Raw genomic sequence first — 16,332 nt, forward strand, 5'->3', positions numbered from 1 at the left:
ACATTGCGTCTGCAGAGTGTGTTTCTGACAGATGGTATGGTTGAGAGTCTGCTTTTAATTGAGATATAATTGACCCATCATACAATTCACTCTTAAACTGTACCAGTCACTGCTTTTTTAGTGTAGTCACACCATTATTACTATCTAATTCTAGAACATGTCATCACCCCTCAAAGAGACCCCATACTCAGTAGCAATCATTTCCCATTCCTGTCTCCCCCAGCCCCTGATTGTCACCAACTCCTTTCTGTTTGTGTTTTTATTTTGGATATTTCACATGAATCAGTTCACACAATATGTGACCTTTGAGAAATGGATTCTTGCATCTCGAGTCTCATTGTCGAGGTCCATCCATGTTGGAACATGAATCAGCCCTTCATTCTTTTTATGACTGAGCATTATTTCCAATTAAGGTACACTACATTTGCTACATATGCATCAGAGGATGGATATTTGAGTTGTTCCCACTTTTGCCCATTGTGAATAACGCTACTGTGAATCCTTTTGTGTGGACATAGTTTCATTTCTCTTGGATAAATATCTGGGGGTGCAAGGGGGCATCATATGTTAACTCTTTGTTCATTTCTTGAGGACCTGCTGAATTTTTTATGTATTGCCTGCACCATTTTTACATTCTTTTTTTGTGGGGGGTGGGTACCAGGGATTGAACCCAGGGGTACTTAACCACTGAATCACATCTGCAGCCCTTTTCATATTTTATGTTGACACAGGGTCTCACTACGTTGCTTAGGACCTTGCTAAGTTGGCAACACTAGCCTCAAACTTGAGATCCTCCTACCTCAGCCTCCAGTGCCACTGGTATTATAGGTATGAACCACCATACCCAGCTCCTGGACTTGCATTTTTTAACTGAAAACTTACTGTACCATCCTCAGACCCTCTGCTCAGGGCTGGGAACTGGTAAACATAACCCTGGTAAACTGGTAAACATAACCCCGCTCAGCTAGGAACTGGTAAACATAACAGTCCCAGTCTCTTTCCCCTGGAAGTTTAAGTTCATGTGTGACGGTAGATAGGAAGAATGTACTTGCAATATGGTAAGGAATTATACAAAACATAATCCCTTAGTAAACTTTTCAGATTTTTCTGTTTCAGTGATTTAAACCCTTCCCATTATCTTTAATGGGGAAAATTCATGCAGTGATGCCTCTGAGTTCAATCCCCAGTGCCCACCCTCAAACAAAAAAAGTCTTTGGCTAATCTGACTTCTTCATAAGAGGAGGAAATTAGGACACACAAAAGAGATACCAGTGATATGCACACACAGAAAAAAGGCCATGTGAGCTCATGGTAAGAAGGTGGGCATCTAAAATCTCAGGAGAGAGGCCTCGGAAGAAACCAGAGCTGCTAACACCTTGATCTTGGACTGCTAGTCTCTAGATCCCTAAGAAATAAATTTCCATTGTTTAAACCAAAAAAGAAAAAAAATCATGCAGTGAGTATTTGGTGATATTATATATGGCATTTTTATGTATGTTTTTAAAATTAATTTGAAAGAAATGAAAATATTGAAGAAAATATGTACACATGTATCTAGTGAAGAAATATGGCATGCTCTCCCGGCACCTGTGGCTCCCCATTAGACGATTTGGTTTCTATTAATCCTGTTTGCATGCTGTGCGCAAATTTAGGACATGTAGAATTTGGGCTAAAGAAACTTACTTTCCTAAAAAATTTTCACCTTTTTTTTTCCCCAGTTCATGGTTCACCTTCATTGGGGCGTGGAGTGATTTTGCTAATTTTATGGTGATTTCCTGGTGGGGGTTACTAAGCATATGTGCTTACTGTGGACTGAGAACTATACGCCTTGCCCAGGTACAGTTTGTGATGCATGACTTCTGTGTCTCCGTCTTCACTGCAGATGGTCCCCATCCCTGCTGGAGTGTTTACAATGGGCACAGATGATCCTCAGATAAAGCAGGACGGGGAAGCCCCTGCAAGGAGAGTTACTGTTGATGCCTTTTATATGGATGCCTATGAAGTCAGTAATGCTGAATTCGAGAAGTTTGTGAACTCCACTGGCTATTTGACAGAGGTAATGTGGTTGGGGACAAAAGGGGAAACTTAATTATTTTCCATTGCTCTGAGAAATGTTTTAAATCACAGTTAACATAAGCCCTTTATTTATGTATTTCACTTAATTTCTCCAGAAACCCTGTGCAGTGGGTTTTTCTTCAGGTAGCAACTGAGGGTTAGAAAAGTGATTTGCTCTAAGTTGTGTGGCTAGTTACTGATGGAACTGGGATTCCAACCTGCACAGTGGGACCCCAGAGCCTGTGTTCTTAAACATAAAGGTATGTTGTGTTAATGCTCAAGCATGCCAGAGATGGTGACTGTTCACTCAACTTTTTGAGATAACAGATGTCACATAAAGTAAGGCCATTCTTCCCTGTCAATAACGTGCAACTTGGATGTTCCAGAAGCATTACATGTTTTAGGAATGATAGATGCCAGAGTGCAGGTTTTCATTTTTGTGGCTTTATTCCAGTGCCTCAATGGTTCACAGGCTCCTCTGTGGCAGTTCCTGGCATTATCCCGTGGTCACTGAACCACCAAGCAGGGCTCTGGAACTGGATGTTTGCCCTAAATGAGAACAGGAAGGGGAAGCTTTGGAATTAATGAGCGTTTCTATGAGTCTCTGAAATAGACTTGTTTTCTAAAACGCATCCCATTTTCTCTTGCCAAAAACTTTCCCCTTGTCTTGAGTATGTGGAGTTCCTGTTTTCTTTTCTTTTTTTCCTTTTTAAAGCACCAACTATCTTTTTTTCTTAATTTAAAAGCATTAATTTGAGAGTGCATGTGAAAAGCAAAATAATGGTCAGATAGGATTTTGCATTCTCACATTTCTTTGAAATTTCCCCAAATATACAAAGTGGTTATAAATCTTTTTAATAACATTTGTCAGAAGCAAACATCTGTGTTCTTTTTGTTTGAAAAGAATATTCCAAGGTCAAGTTGCCAGTACTCTGCTAAAGTTAGAAGATTTCGTGGGAAGAAGGCTTTCCTTAGACCAGGGTTCTCTATGAAGATTAGATAGAGTAAGCAGAATTTAGGCATCCATGAGCACAGAGGAGAAAAATTTTCATCTGGATATTTCTACCTGAAATTTAGCATGCCCTTCAATTATCACACAGACAACAAACCATGGTAAACTTAGTACCTGTGACTTTGTTACCAATAGAAATCAGACTTCATCAGGTACATTGGGGCACACCTGTAATCCCAGTGGCTCAGGAGAATGAGGTAGGAGGATTGCGAGTTCAAAGCCAGCCTCAGCAACTTAGCCCTAAGCAACTCAGCAACACCCTTTCTCTAAATAAAATATTTAAAAAGGCTGGGGATGTGGCTCAGTGATTAAGTGCCCTTGGGTTTTTAATGCCTGGTACAAAAAAAAAAAAGACAAAGAAATCACAGATTTACTTTCTTATTGTTATTATTCCAGATATTTTGAAATACTGTTTGCATTCATCCCACTTTGAAATAGGATAATTATGAGAACTAGTACCAGATCTTACTTAATATGTTAATAAAAAGCATACAGGTGGGACTCAGGTTGTGGCTCCTTGGTGGAGCACTTGCCTGGCAGGTGTGAGGCACTGGGTTTGATTCTCAGCACCACATAAAAATAAAAGAATAGAGTAAAGGCCCATCAACAACTAAAGAAAATATTTTTTTTAAAAAGCATACAGGTGACTCTAACAGCCATTTGTTTTATTAATATTTATGTAATGATTGTTTTAGTAGTCTTATTGATTTTATTTTATACATTTAAATGTTTCATTCTGAGAAGGAGGTTTCTAAGCTTCAGTATGATGCCAGAGGGTGTAGGGCACGGGGGCTCAGAAGCCCTAACTTGGAAAAAATGCTTCATTTTTTTCTAGCACTTTACAGATTCCTCCCCCCCACTTCAACATTATTTTACATCCCACGCCCCTTGCCAGTCCTACTGGTCTTGTTTTTATTCCTTGAGAACCAGACCTTCTTTCCCAGCCTGGGAGCTTGGTTCGTATTTTTCCTCCGCTTGGAATCCACAGCTGCTTTACTTATCTTCTTTTTACAAGGCTGTCTCCTTCTCCATCTTTTTCTTTTTTAATTTTTTGGGAGTCAGGGTTTTGCTAAGTTGCTGAGGCTGACCTTGAACTTGCGATCCTCCTGCTGCCATCTCCCGAGTAGCTGGAATTGCAGATGTGTCCACTGTGCCTGGCTGCTGCTTGTTCTTGTCATCTCAGCTTGATTATCACTTTTTCAAGGAGACTACCTCTGTTCACTCTGTCAGAAGGAGGCTTGTGTTTAACTTTTTTTTTTAACCTTACAAGGTGAAATGAAGTTATAATCATTTTTTTCTTTCTTCATTGGGCATGATTTTTTTTCCTGTATCGGCACACTTAAGCACAATGAAGACAGGGATCATGCCTTTCTGATATTGACCTTGTGTCCCCTCATTTAGTTCTAAATCCAGTGCATAGTGGGTGTTGGGTAGATAGTGTTTGTGAAATGAATAAACTGGCTTAGGTTGTTAGGCACGGTGATGTCACCAGCAAATATAGTAAGAACATCTGGGGTGAGGAAAGGATGGTAAGCGCCACCCGAAGGGGAGCTTGAGGTGCCAGGGTAAGGCCTGAAGTGCAAGGCCGCAGTCAGGTGAGGACAGCTTGGGACTGGGGCAGAGCTCTGGAGCCATGGGAAGTTCTGGCTGTAATTAAAGTAACAACATGGGAAGTTGCCAGCGGTTGACCAGTGTGTTTATCTGGAACCACCAGTGTCAGGACTACAGGTGTGACCTAGGCAGAGTTTTTGAGCCTTGCCACAGCCCCCAGGATCAGACTCCCCAGGGATGGGGAGCAGCAGCCTCTGGTTTTCACAGGCCAAGGTATGATCACAGAGCTGGAGGCTGCTGACCTAGTGTGAGAAGTGCAGAAAGCAGGGACAGCGCTCTGAGAAACCGCAGCATCTTAGGAACCGTAGAAAGAGCCCATGTATTTCAGGGGATGAGGATGAATAGTCAGATATATGGAAGAAAACTAGAGGAGGAGTAGAGTCACGGATGCCAAGGGACAGAGGACCCGGTTTTCAGAACCAGATCTCACGCAAGGAAGAGAACCAGGTCTGTGAAGAATTGAGATGTTCATATTAAATAGAATTATTAAAGTTCAGGTTTCCATCTAGTGCTTAAATTAACCACTTGATATTTATAAACACATTTAATACCTCGGTGGAGCCAGAATGTGTCAGAATATCAGCAGTGGCATTTAGTTATTTTTGCTGAATTCCAGGAGGAGGACAAAGGACAGGCTGGGTTACACAATCTCATATGTATAGATTTCTGTTATTTCCCTGGGCTATTTGTAAACTTGGGTAAATGTGAACAGTTTGTTCTGAAAAGCTAATCTCAGCACCCTGTGCAGGGGTGCATGCCTGTAATTCCAGAGACTGGGGAGGCTGAGGCAGGAGGATTGCAAGTTTGAGTCTAGCCTGGGTAACTTAGCAAGACCCTGTCTCAGAATTGGAAAAAGGGCTGGGGATATAGCTCAGTGGTAAAGCACTCTTAACAACTAAATGAAAACAGGTTCAAAGAGCAACATTAACCTGTTTTAAGAGGGACACAGATGACTATAAGTCATTTCTGGGTCTTGTGGGAAGATGTAGGAAAAACTCAGGTTCATTGGGAGAAGAATCCCGTTAGCAGTGTCCAAAGAAGATGGCATGCATACACCACATCACTGCAACCTTCTCTGGGTTTCTATTTCTTACCTTCCCTGTAGGCTGAGGAGTTTGGTGACTCCTTTGTCTTTGAAGGCATGTTGAGCGAGCAGGTGAAGACTGGCATCCAGCAAGCAGTAAGTAACCTTTAACAGGCTCTCGTACTGCTCATGGCTCCTTGGAAAAGGTCTGGGTGAGAAATCCAAACTCAAGGACCCCCTTCCTCTTCCTCCTAACACCTGGCAATTCTGTGGCTACAGATTTGCCCAGAGAACCAGGCCCACAGGTGGATGGTATCTGAGGAAGTTTCTGTCTGCCTTCTGTCCTGGGCGTCCCAGTTATGCATTGTGTTCCTAAGTACAGCTCCAAACACTGGTGGGTGTCCTTTATCATAGGTATGTGGAGAATGGAGAGTTAACTGAATGTTCGTTTCCATGCTCTTGATATCATCAGGGGCCAGGTGGAGACGGAGCTTCCTGTTCTGACATTCATGAACTCACATGGTCAGAGCAGTTTCCGTGGAGGGCCCCTTTGCTGCAAATGTTCATAATGAAGGCTGGGAACTGGTCCTTACAGGCAGGGGTATACTGTGTCATAGGGAGGACCCATGGAATTTGAACTAGGTGTGTTTCTCTTAACTGGAAATGGTGCAGTGTGCTTCCATAATAATAGAAGTATTTCATACATTGGGTGGACAGGTGAATTCACAGCACTATTTAAATAATTACCTCCTTGTTCTTTTGAATGTTGATCAAAATTAGAGAAGATTCAATTTTATGTTAGCTGTTCAACTGAAGTGTATATATAGACATTATGTATGTAATTATATCATAGTTAATTTAGATTCCTGTTCCAGCCATTTCAGCAGGGTCGTGGCGTTTATGGGCTTGCTTGTGTACATCTCTCACAAAAATTTAAGAACAAGGGAAGGTATGAGGCCAGGCTGGAAAGTCACACAGAAAAATGTGCAGAGAACGCAGAGGCAACAGCAGACAGTGAGGGAGGGGTTAGTCTACTCAAGGGAGACTGACTAAGATGCAGATGTATTGCGTATGGTGGCATGGGCCTGTAATCTCAGCGGCTCCAGAGGCTGAGGCAGGAGGATCGCAAGTTTGAGGCCAGCCTTAGCAACTTAGGGAGGCCCTAAGCAACTTAGAGCCTGTCTCAGAATAAAAAGGAAACAAGACTGGGGGTTTGCTCAGTGGTTAAGCACCCCTGGGTTCAATCCACAGTACCAAACAAACAAACAGATCTGAAGATGAATCTAGTTTCAACCTGCCTATAGTTTCCTTTGAATTATTGCCTGCATTTCATCTTTTTATTATTCTCAGTGCTGGGTTTGGAGCCCAGCATCTTGTGCATGCTAGACAAGCGCTCTACCACTGAGCTCCACAGTCCCACTCCTGAACTTTATGTGTTGCCGGCATTTTGTCCTCTCTGGAGAGCAGCACTACCCGAAAAATTGAGCTATCCTGGCTCACATTTCCTTTCTTTCTTTCTTTTTGAGCTAGTGCATTCCACATTTTCTTTCATTTCAAACTAATGTAGCAGTTGATGTGGGAGGGGAATAAAGTAAAACAAGACTTAGTCTCAAACCATGTTTTAGTGAGTCAGGTCACTTTTTCTGTACTTGAGATAAGTGTTTGAAAAATGTGATTTGGCTCCATTTGAATTTCACATTTTCTTTGCTCTTTGCAAGTTTATATTACAGGTCTGTTATGTAATCTGATCTCCCCATCTTTTTTTTTCCAAGGGCTTGGTGGTCAATTCTGGCTGGTGTTGATGACCCAGCAGCTTGGGATATGGTATCTTGTTTTAAGATACAGAGTTGGGGCGAGGGAGGGCAAATGTGCTTATTTCTGTTCTTTGTGCATTCAGATACAGGACATCTTGTCCCTGGAGAACCTACAAACACATTGGGCATGAAGGGAGAGGTGAATTATTGCTGGGCTCCAAAGGTGCCCTTTTAAGTGGGCACTTCCCTTTTAGGGAAGTGTGGGCACCTGTAACCAGGATGAGGACAAGTACCTCTTACTGGGACTCAGTGTTGTCACTTGCTTAAATGCTCATAATGGAAAAGCAAACCTTTTAAGCTTGTTTGGAGAAGGCTGAATGAATACAATCTGTGAGTTATAGAAGAGCTCGGGTTTGTTTTCTTCATCTCCTGAGGCCTGACTTAGTTTGATGCATCAGATCTCTCCTCATCTCAGTAGTGGGGTTGAACCCAAGGGCTGTACCACTGAGCTACACTCCAGCCCTTTTCTAAAATTTTGAGACAGAGTCTCCCTAAGTTTCTTAAGATCTCATTAAGTTGCTGAGGCTAGCTTTGAACTTGTAGTTCTCCTGCCTCAGCCTCCCAGTCGCTGGAATTGTAGGTATGCCCCATCATGCCTGGCACTAGATCATTTATAAATTCAGTGTTTCTAGAAGCATACGACATGAAAAATATATTTATTTATTTATTCTAATTAGGTATATATGACAGTAGAATGCATTTTGATTCATTGTCCACAGTTGCAGCACAGCTTTTCATTTCTCTAGTTGTACAGGATGTAGCGTCGCACCATATGTGCAGTCATGCATGCACCTAGGGTAATGATATGCATCTCATTCTGCCATCTTTCCTGCCTCCATACCCCCTCCCCTTCCCCCCTCCCCTTTGCCCTATCACAGTTCCTCTATTCTTTCCCTGTCTCTGTCCCTGCTGTTATGGATCAGTGTCCACTTATGAGAGAATATTCAGTTTTTGGATTCTGGGGATTAGCTTACTTTGCTTAGCATGATATTCTCCAACTCCATCCATTTACCTGCAAATGTCATAATTTTATTCTCTTTTAATGCTGAGTAATATTCCATTGTGTATATATACTATAGTTTCTTTATCCATTCATCAACTGAAGGGCATCTAGATTGGTTCCACAGTTCAGCTATTCTGAATTGAGCTGGTATGAACATTGATGTAGTTGTCTCACTATATTATGCTGATTTTAAGTCCTTTGAGTATAGACCCAGGAGTGGGATAGCTGGGTCCAGTGGTGGTTTCATTCCAAGTTTTCTAAGGAATCTCCATACTGCATTCTAGATTGCTTGCACTAATTTGCAGTCCCATCAGCAATGTATGAGTGTGCCTTTTCCCCCACATCCTCACCAACACTTATTTTTGTTTTATTCTTGATAACTGCCATTCTGACTGGTGTGAGATAAAATCTTAGAGTAGTTTTGATTTTCATTTCTCTAATTACTAGAGATGTTGTGTTGAGAGCCGGTCAGCATGACACCTGGCATTTGTTGATTGATTGAATATCTTCTTCTGAGAAGTGTCTGTTCAGTTCCTTGACCCATTTATTGATTGGGTTGGTTGTTTTTTTTTTTGTTTGTTTTTGTTTTTGATGGTAAGTTTTTTGAGTTCCTTATATATCCCAGAGATGAAAACAGGGCTTGGAATCTTTCTCAGGCTATAGTTGTAGCTAAAAATTAAATAGTATTACTTATTTACATTATTTATTTTAAATGTTGCCTTGCATTTATGCAGGTTATGCTAGTGATACAATGCCCCCCACACACTTTTGAAGATCTTTTTATTGCAAAATAAAATACAAATGGAGAAAGGTGACATAACAGAGGGGTAGCTTTCTGAGTTATCCTAGGGCAGACATGTCTGTGACCATCACACAGGTCAGGGATTAGAATTTGGCTGCCTAGTCCAGCAGCCCCTACTGTCCCTGAGGTAGCCCCTATCTTGCTTTTTAAAGCAGATGCACCCTTAAGTTTCTTTCTAGTATTATCGCCCAGGTTATGTCCCAAGTTTAACCTTACCCATTTTAAGGAAACCTGTGTCTTTTGAGACTCTTATAATCTGTAGGTTTCCTTTCCGTTGCCCCATCCCCCTGTCTTTCCTCCTGGTTTATCCCTGGAAGAATACAGGACCTGCAGACTGGCCCACATCTGAATGTTGCTGATTGTGCTCTGACAGTGCAGTTCAGCTCTTCTCTCTGTCATTGGTGACCTGCTAATTGGTAACCACATCCTCAAGTCTGATCAGACCCATGTTCACTCCATGGCAAGACATTAAAGTTGTGTCTTCCCCCATAGGAGGCATCAGATACGTGTTCCTTCTGCTTCTCTTCATGCTAGCTGTTGATAATGCCTGGTGGCTAACTCCAGGAGTTTATTTGGGGTTGTAAGAGTGATTATCTAAATAGTTCTTTTTCATTTATTTATCTACTCTTTTCATTTATTTATTTATTTTTTAAAAGGTGTGGTGGTACATGCCTTTATTTTTTATTTTTATTTTTTAAGATAGAGAGAGGAGAGAGAGAGAGATTTTTTTAATATTTATTTTTTAGTTTCCGGTGGACACAACATCTTTGTTTGTATGTGGTGCTGAGGATCGAACCCGGGCCGCACGCATGCCAGGCAAGCGCGCTACCGCTTGAGCCACATACCCAGCCCCTCTTCTCATTTATTAATGAGGATATTTTCATAAAGAGCTCAGTTCTCAGGCTGGGACTGTACCTCACTGAGGCACTGGGTTCGATCCTTAGCACCACATAAAAATAAATATATAAAAAGATATTGTGTCCTTTTACAACTAATAATAATAATAATAATAATAATAATAATAATAAAGAGGTAAGCTCACTCCTCTTACTATTTTCTTAACCATTCATATGGGTCATAGAAGAAAAATAGGTAAATGAATCTTTACTAGCTTTTAAAAAAATGAGTTGATTTCCCATTACTCTGTATAGGTGATGGGTTTTATTTCTTTCTTTTTTTTTAATTGAACTTTTCATTTTTCAGGTAATTATAGATGCACATGCAGTTGCAAAGAAATAATACAGGGAGATCCTGTATACCCCTTTCTGTGTTTCCTCTATTGTTCTCATAGTAAATAATTATACTATATTTTCACAACCAGAAAATTGGAAATTAGTCCAACCCACTTGTCTTCATCTGATTTCACCAGTTTTATATGTATTCATTCTCTGTGTGTATACAGTTCTGTGCAGTTTTATCATAAATGTAGATTTATGTACTTGGAACCAGATTTTTAAAATCATCTTTATGAACTCAGAATTTAAATACATGTTGTGGGTTTGATTCACTTGGAATCATGATCCCTTGACTTTTGAACACTGGATGCCATTTCAAGTTCTTGGGAATCCTTTCTCTCTCTCTCTCTCTCTCTCTCTCTCTCTCTCTCTCTCTCTCTCTCTTTTAACAGCTATACTGAGATATAATCTACATGCTTTGAAATACACCTTTTAAAGCAAACAGTTCCTGGGTTGTTTTACCATGTATGTATGGAGTTGTTTTGCCATGTATGTGCCATCATCACAGAATGGAATAGGACATTTTCATCAGCCAAGAAAGAAACCCTTTGTCCATTTGCACATTACTCCCCATTCTGACGTTCTGCTTTGGACAGCTGATCCTGATCCCTTTTGAACTGACCCTAGGAACCCTTTGTAGCTTCTTTGCTTTTTCTAAGGCAGGATATATCACCCTCCCCTGCCTGGAATTGCCCATTACTCTAAGCAGACACTACTTTTTGTAGAGAATAGTGTTTCTAGAACCTTTTCCAGGTTCCAGGTGAACTTGCTGCTGTTAGGTTTGTGGTTGTTTCTAGATCTCCCAGTGGACAGAGCTAAGATACAGTGCCCTGTGAGTCCACATTGTACTTCAGGTTTTTAAACCTGTTCTGCATGACATCTTTTCCTCCTTTTTTTTTTCTTTTCTTTTCCCGACACCGGTAATCCTGATTCCCAAGGACATAGGGGATAGAATTAGAGTAGTCCATAATTACTCATTTGTTTTATCCCAGATTACATACATAACAGTCTCAAAATAACAACACCAATGCTATCATCACCAGTGTAATTACCGAGAACAGGTTTAAAAAAAAAAACCCAGACTTTTATATATGCTTTTCCTGTTTCTCCCCAGTTTTAAAATAGTCGCACTTGATCTGTATTATCGGAACATATGTCCATGCATAGAGTACTCTCTGCTTTTTAGCTCCTGTTGAAGCTTATCTATCCAAGGAAGCACATGGTTGGTGCTTTGTGACATTGTTGCCCTAGTCATTTGACTTGGAAAAACTCTTCTGCACCAGGTTCTTCAAGTAATGGCCAGGGGACATTCTTCTCCAGACTTTCACATATTGACAGTGCTTTGTTAGTACTCTTTCTACTTCACAGTCACTTTTGTTGGACATGAAATCTTTAATTCACATATGTTTTCCTTCAGGTTGTACATACTTATTTTTCTTTTGGATTGAAGTACTGTTCTTCAAAGGTTCAATGATTATCTCATTTTCTTTATCTTTGAAGTTACTCATTACTTTTGCCTGAGAACCCAACGATTTATTTTTCTTTATTATCTAGTATCTTGCTGTTGGTCCTTGTGGTTAGTGTTTTTCACTTACAGTTTGCTTTTTCTATGTGTTGTACTTTCACAATTTTTAAACATTAAGAGAATTTTAAATAAATTGCTGTTTTTGTGTCCTGTCTTCAGGAATTTGTAGGATTTTTTTTTTAGATTTTTTTTTTAGTTGTAGATGGACACAATGCCTTTATTTATATTTATTTGTTTTTACGTGATGCTGAGGATTGAACCAGTGCCTCACCCTCACTAGGCGAGTGCTCCACCATTGAGCCCCAGCCCCAGCCCACATAGGATTCTTTTTACCTGTTTTCAGTGTTCATTTTCTTTTAAACAATTTATATCTTTTTCTTTTACATATTCTTCTTTTTGTCTTTTGCCTCTTAAGCAATATTTCTGAAAAGACTTTTTGTTTTATTTTCAGTTTTTTTTTTTTTTTAATTTCCGTACCTCATCTGAGTTCACAGATTAGGATTTATTTTATTATTCACTTATCATTTTCTTAATGCCATTCCCATCATTTTGAAACTGTGTGTTGGATTTTTTTTTTTTAAATTGAACTCATCTTCTGCTCTGGTTTGGATATGGTTTGTCCCCAAAGTTTTATGTGCTAGAAACTTGGTCCCCAGAGTGGCAGTATAGAGAGGTGGTAGACCTTTTGGCAGCAGATCCTAGCTAGCTCCTTTGTGCAGGCCTGAGATGCCAGCCTCGTGACTAAACAGGGTCCTAAGCAATTTAGCAAGATCCTGTCTCAAAAATATAAAGGGCTGGGGATGTGGCTCAGTAGGTCAGTAGCCCTGAGTTCAATCCCTAGTATGAAAACAAATGAATAAATAAATATAAAATTGTTAAATATAATAAGAGGTGGAGCCTATTGGGAGGTCATTAGATCATTGCAGGAGCTGCCACTGGAAGGATTGCTGCTGGTCTCACTGAGGTGAACTGTGAGGAAGATGTAGGCCTCACCTCTGAACCCCCCCTCTCGCTTCCCGTCTTGCCACATAATTCCTTCCTCTTGAGTGTGCTCCCACCATGATCCCATCTGCCATGACATGGTATATCCAAGGGAGCCCTCCCCAGTGTCAGCAGATAGTGGTGCTGAGTTCTGGGGCCTCCAGCACTGTGAGGGGGTTCCTGGGGCAGGACTATTGAAGCGTGTTCACTCCTTCTTCCTGTGGGCTCCCCCTCACTTGTTATTGGTGGGCACAGTTCCTCCGGTTGTGCTGTTCTTCTCAAACTGTCCTGTGCTTTTCTGTGACACTTGTTGGCTACTGGGGATTTTCCATGCTTTTTGCTCTGAGAAGGTCTGAGTGAGGAAGAGGTATTTGAAGGGACCCTTGCAGATGAGGAGGAACGCATTTTGGAAACCACAGGGCAGAGCCTGCAGCAGAGGGCCTCCTGCGCCCATCACTAACTCCCCCCTTCAGCCCTGTGTGGTCAGGTCTCAGCTGACCGCCCTGGGCTGTCAGTCAGAACACCCTCCTGACATCCACATTCCCCAGGTGTGTTCCTGTGGCTCCTCATGCCTTCCTTTCACAGTGTTCATCCACTTATTTGTGATGACACTTATTTGTGTAGATATTTCTTGAATACTTTACCCTCTCTTAGATTCATTCTGTGAGGGTAGGTGGGAATTCACATGTTGTATTCACCATTATGTCCTCAGCACAAAAACTGTCACTTAATAAGCACTTAATATGTATTTCTCAAAAAATAATGAAAGCATGCCAATTGGGTATCATCTGCCAGGCATTTAGTTTTTGAAAGCCGCAGGACTCAGACCTGATGTGACCTGTGTCGGTTACACAGTCAGTTTTTCCTTGGCGAGAGACACTGGTCTGTCATCAGGGTTAAGGTGGGTTCACGGTAACTGAGTTCTGGGGGAGGCAGTCCAGGCCTGGCCGATTGGATAAGATAAGAAGGTAACACTGTCTCTTGTGCCTTTCTAAAGAGAGCATTTGTTCGCTTGACTGAGCAGTCAGTGTGGCATGAGCTCAGGAAGTGAACCATGATAAGGTTAGAGGAAGAGAGCCCCATACGAGACGATAACAGACACAGGTTCTTCTTTTCCCCAACCCATTCCAAGGCCCTTGATCACAATTAATATATTTGAGACATGCTGAGCCCCAGAGGTTCAGATTAGAAATGCCTGTGTAAGGTATCCATAAATTTCTTTTAAAGTCATGGTTCTTTTGATGCTTAACTGGAATTAAGAAATAAAAATGGTGGGCTGGGGTTGTGTGCCTAGTGTGGTGAGGCACTGGGTTTGATCTTCAGCACCACATAAAAACAAATTAAATAAACAATGAAAGCTTAAATTTTTAAAAGTTAAGGAAAAAAAAGAAAGAAAGAAAGAAAGAAAAATGGTGCTGATATCTCCTGGCCCCAATTGTTGGGGTTTGTACCATCCACCTCCCTAGAGAAACAGATAGACTGTTGATCAGAAAGCCTGGCCTGCTTCAAGATCAACTTAAGAAGAAATAAGTATTTAGAATGAATAGAACTTCCAAAATGACCCAGCAGAAAAGCCTTCCTCTTACAGGTGAGCTGTGGCCCAGGAAGGGGAAATGGTTTTAGTCAGTTCCAGATCCATCTGAGGGGCCACCTGGAGGTGCCTTAGAGCCAGCCTCACTCTTCCCACCACAGACTACTGCTTCAACCCTTAAGCCAGGAGTTGATTCTCTCTCACTACAAAAAGATATTTTACTGAAAAGACTGTATTTAAAATTGGTGTTTATCCAGAAGAGGGCCACCCAAGATGAGGTGGGGCTTGAGCCAGGTAGTGGGTTAAGAGGAGTCTGAATGTCATCTTAACATCAGTTAGAAGCCATTGGATCTAACTGACGTTTTAGAGAGACTACCTGGCTTTGTGTGGTTTTTGTGATAGTCTAGGGGAGAGGTGATGGTGCTGGGAGGCAGGGTGGTTGGAGTAGAGATGCTAAAAAGTGGTCTGATATTTGAAAATAACTTCTGAGAACCTAGAAAAGGAAAGAGGAATCTAATGACTTTTGGATTTTGACTTGAGAAACTGGGGAGAGATGGGGATGCCCTTAACTTTGAGATGGGAGAGCTTAGAGAAGGTTGAATGGGCTCCCAAACCTAAAGAAGACCTAAGAGGTGAATGAGTGTAGTTTATTCTACAGATGTTTGAAAGGCGAATGAAAGAGGAATTTGATTCATGCTGTGTGGGCCTTGGAAACCTAATCAGGGCCAGCAGGTGGGAGGTCTCTGGGAGGAATATCAGTTTAGCTGTAAATTAGAACTCTGTTTCTTAGAAGGATCTGCATGTGATGGGCTGCCCATCAGGAAGTGATGTCTGATAGATTGTTCATACTGAGACTGGGGGGACCAACTGTTGGTTGAGTGACTGTAAAGGCCAGACTTGGTACTTTTGGGAGTGAAATGAAATGTTTTTAATTCTTCTTGGGTAACAGGTGTAAATCTGAATTACCAGGTCACATAGGAACCAGTATCCATCCTACCTCATCCCTATTCTTCCCAGAAACATGGTAGAGGGGATGCCTTTGAGTGCTGGTTGAATCTAGTTGATCTCCCCACACCCTCCAGAGCTGAGGTTCTAAAGATCTTTGGTACATTTTACTTGACAAGAAAAATCAATGTCCACCTTTGCTGGACCACGTATATAGTGGTGGATGGACTCCCATGTGGAAAGCCCTGGGTGCACCCCCCACCACCACCTCTACTTTCTCCACCTCCTCACCTACAATGGGAAGAATCCACGGGATCATCCCCTGACATTGATTGGGTGCCTTTCCTTGGACTTCTATGGCTCACTGAGCTCTTCTTGGCCTCACTTATCACAGACTTGCAATTATTTGCTTATTTGTCTGCTCCATTTCTAGATCATATACTGTACCCCCAGGGCTGAGCACAGAGTAACATCATGAATCCATTCTGTAGATGTCCAGTAATGTACCAACACCTGGCTCAGTCCTCACAGCAAGCCAATTAAGTAAGTTTTCTTGGAATACTGACATTACTGATTGAGAAAACAGAGGCTCTGAGACTTCTAAGTAAACTGCCAAGCCAACCTCACGTGGTTAATCCTGTAATAGGAGAGTCAGGATGGGGACCAGGAATGCTTCACTTCTCCACTCAAGTGCAAACCACATCCTGCATTTGACCAAGACTTAGCCCACACTACATTAGCATTTTAAAGACTCACAGAAGTCCTGTAGTTAAAAATAGTTTAACTTTGATTAA

The 16,332-nt window shown here is 41.4% G+C and overlaps 1 pseudogene; it reads left to right on the top strand.

The window, feature by feature from the left end:
* Nucleotides 1-16,332, top strand: part of LOC143389052 (formylglycine-generating enzyme-like) — a 55,038-nt pseudogene that overhangs the window by 23,403 nt on the left and 15,303 nt on the right.

This window comes from Callospermophilus lateralis, unplaced genomic scaffold (assembly GCF_048772815.1).
Source record: "Callospermophilus lateralis isolate mCalLat2 unplaced genomic scaffold, mCalLat2.hap1 Scaffold_43, whole genome shotgun sequence".
Taxonomy (NCBI): domain Eukaryota; kingdom Metazoa; phylum Chordata; class Mammalia; order Rodentia; family Sciuridae; genus Callospermophilus; species Callospermophilus lateralis.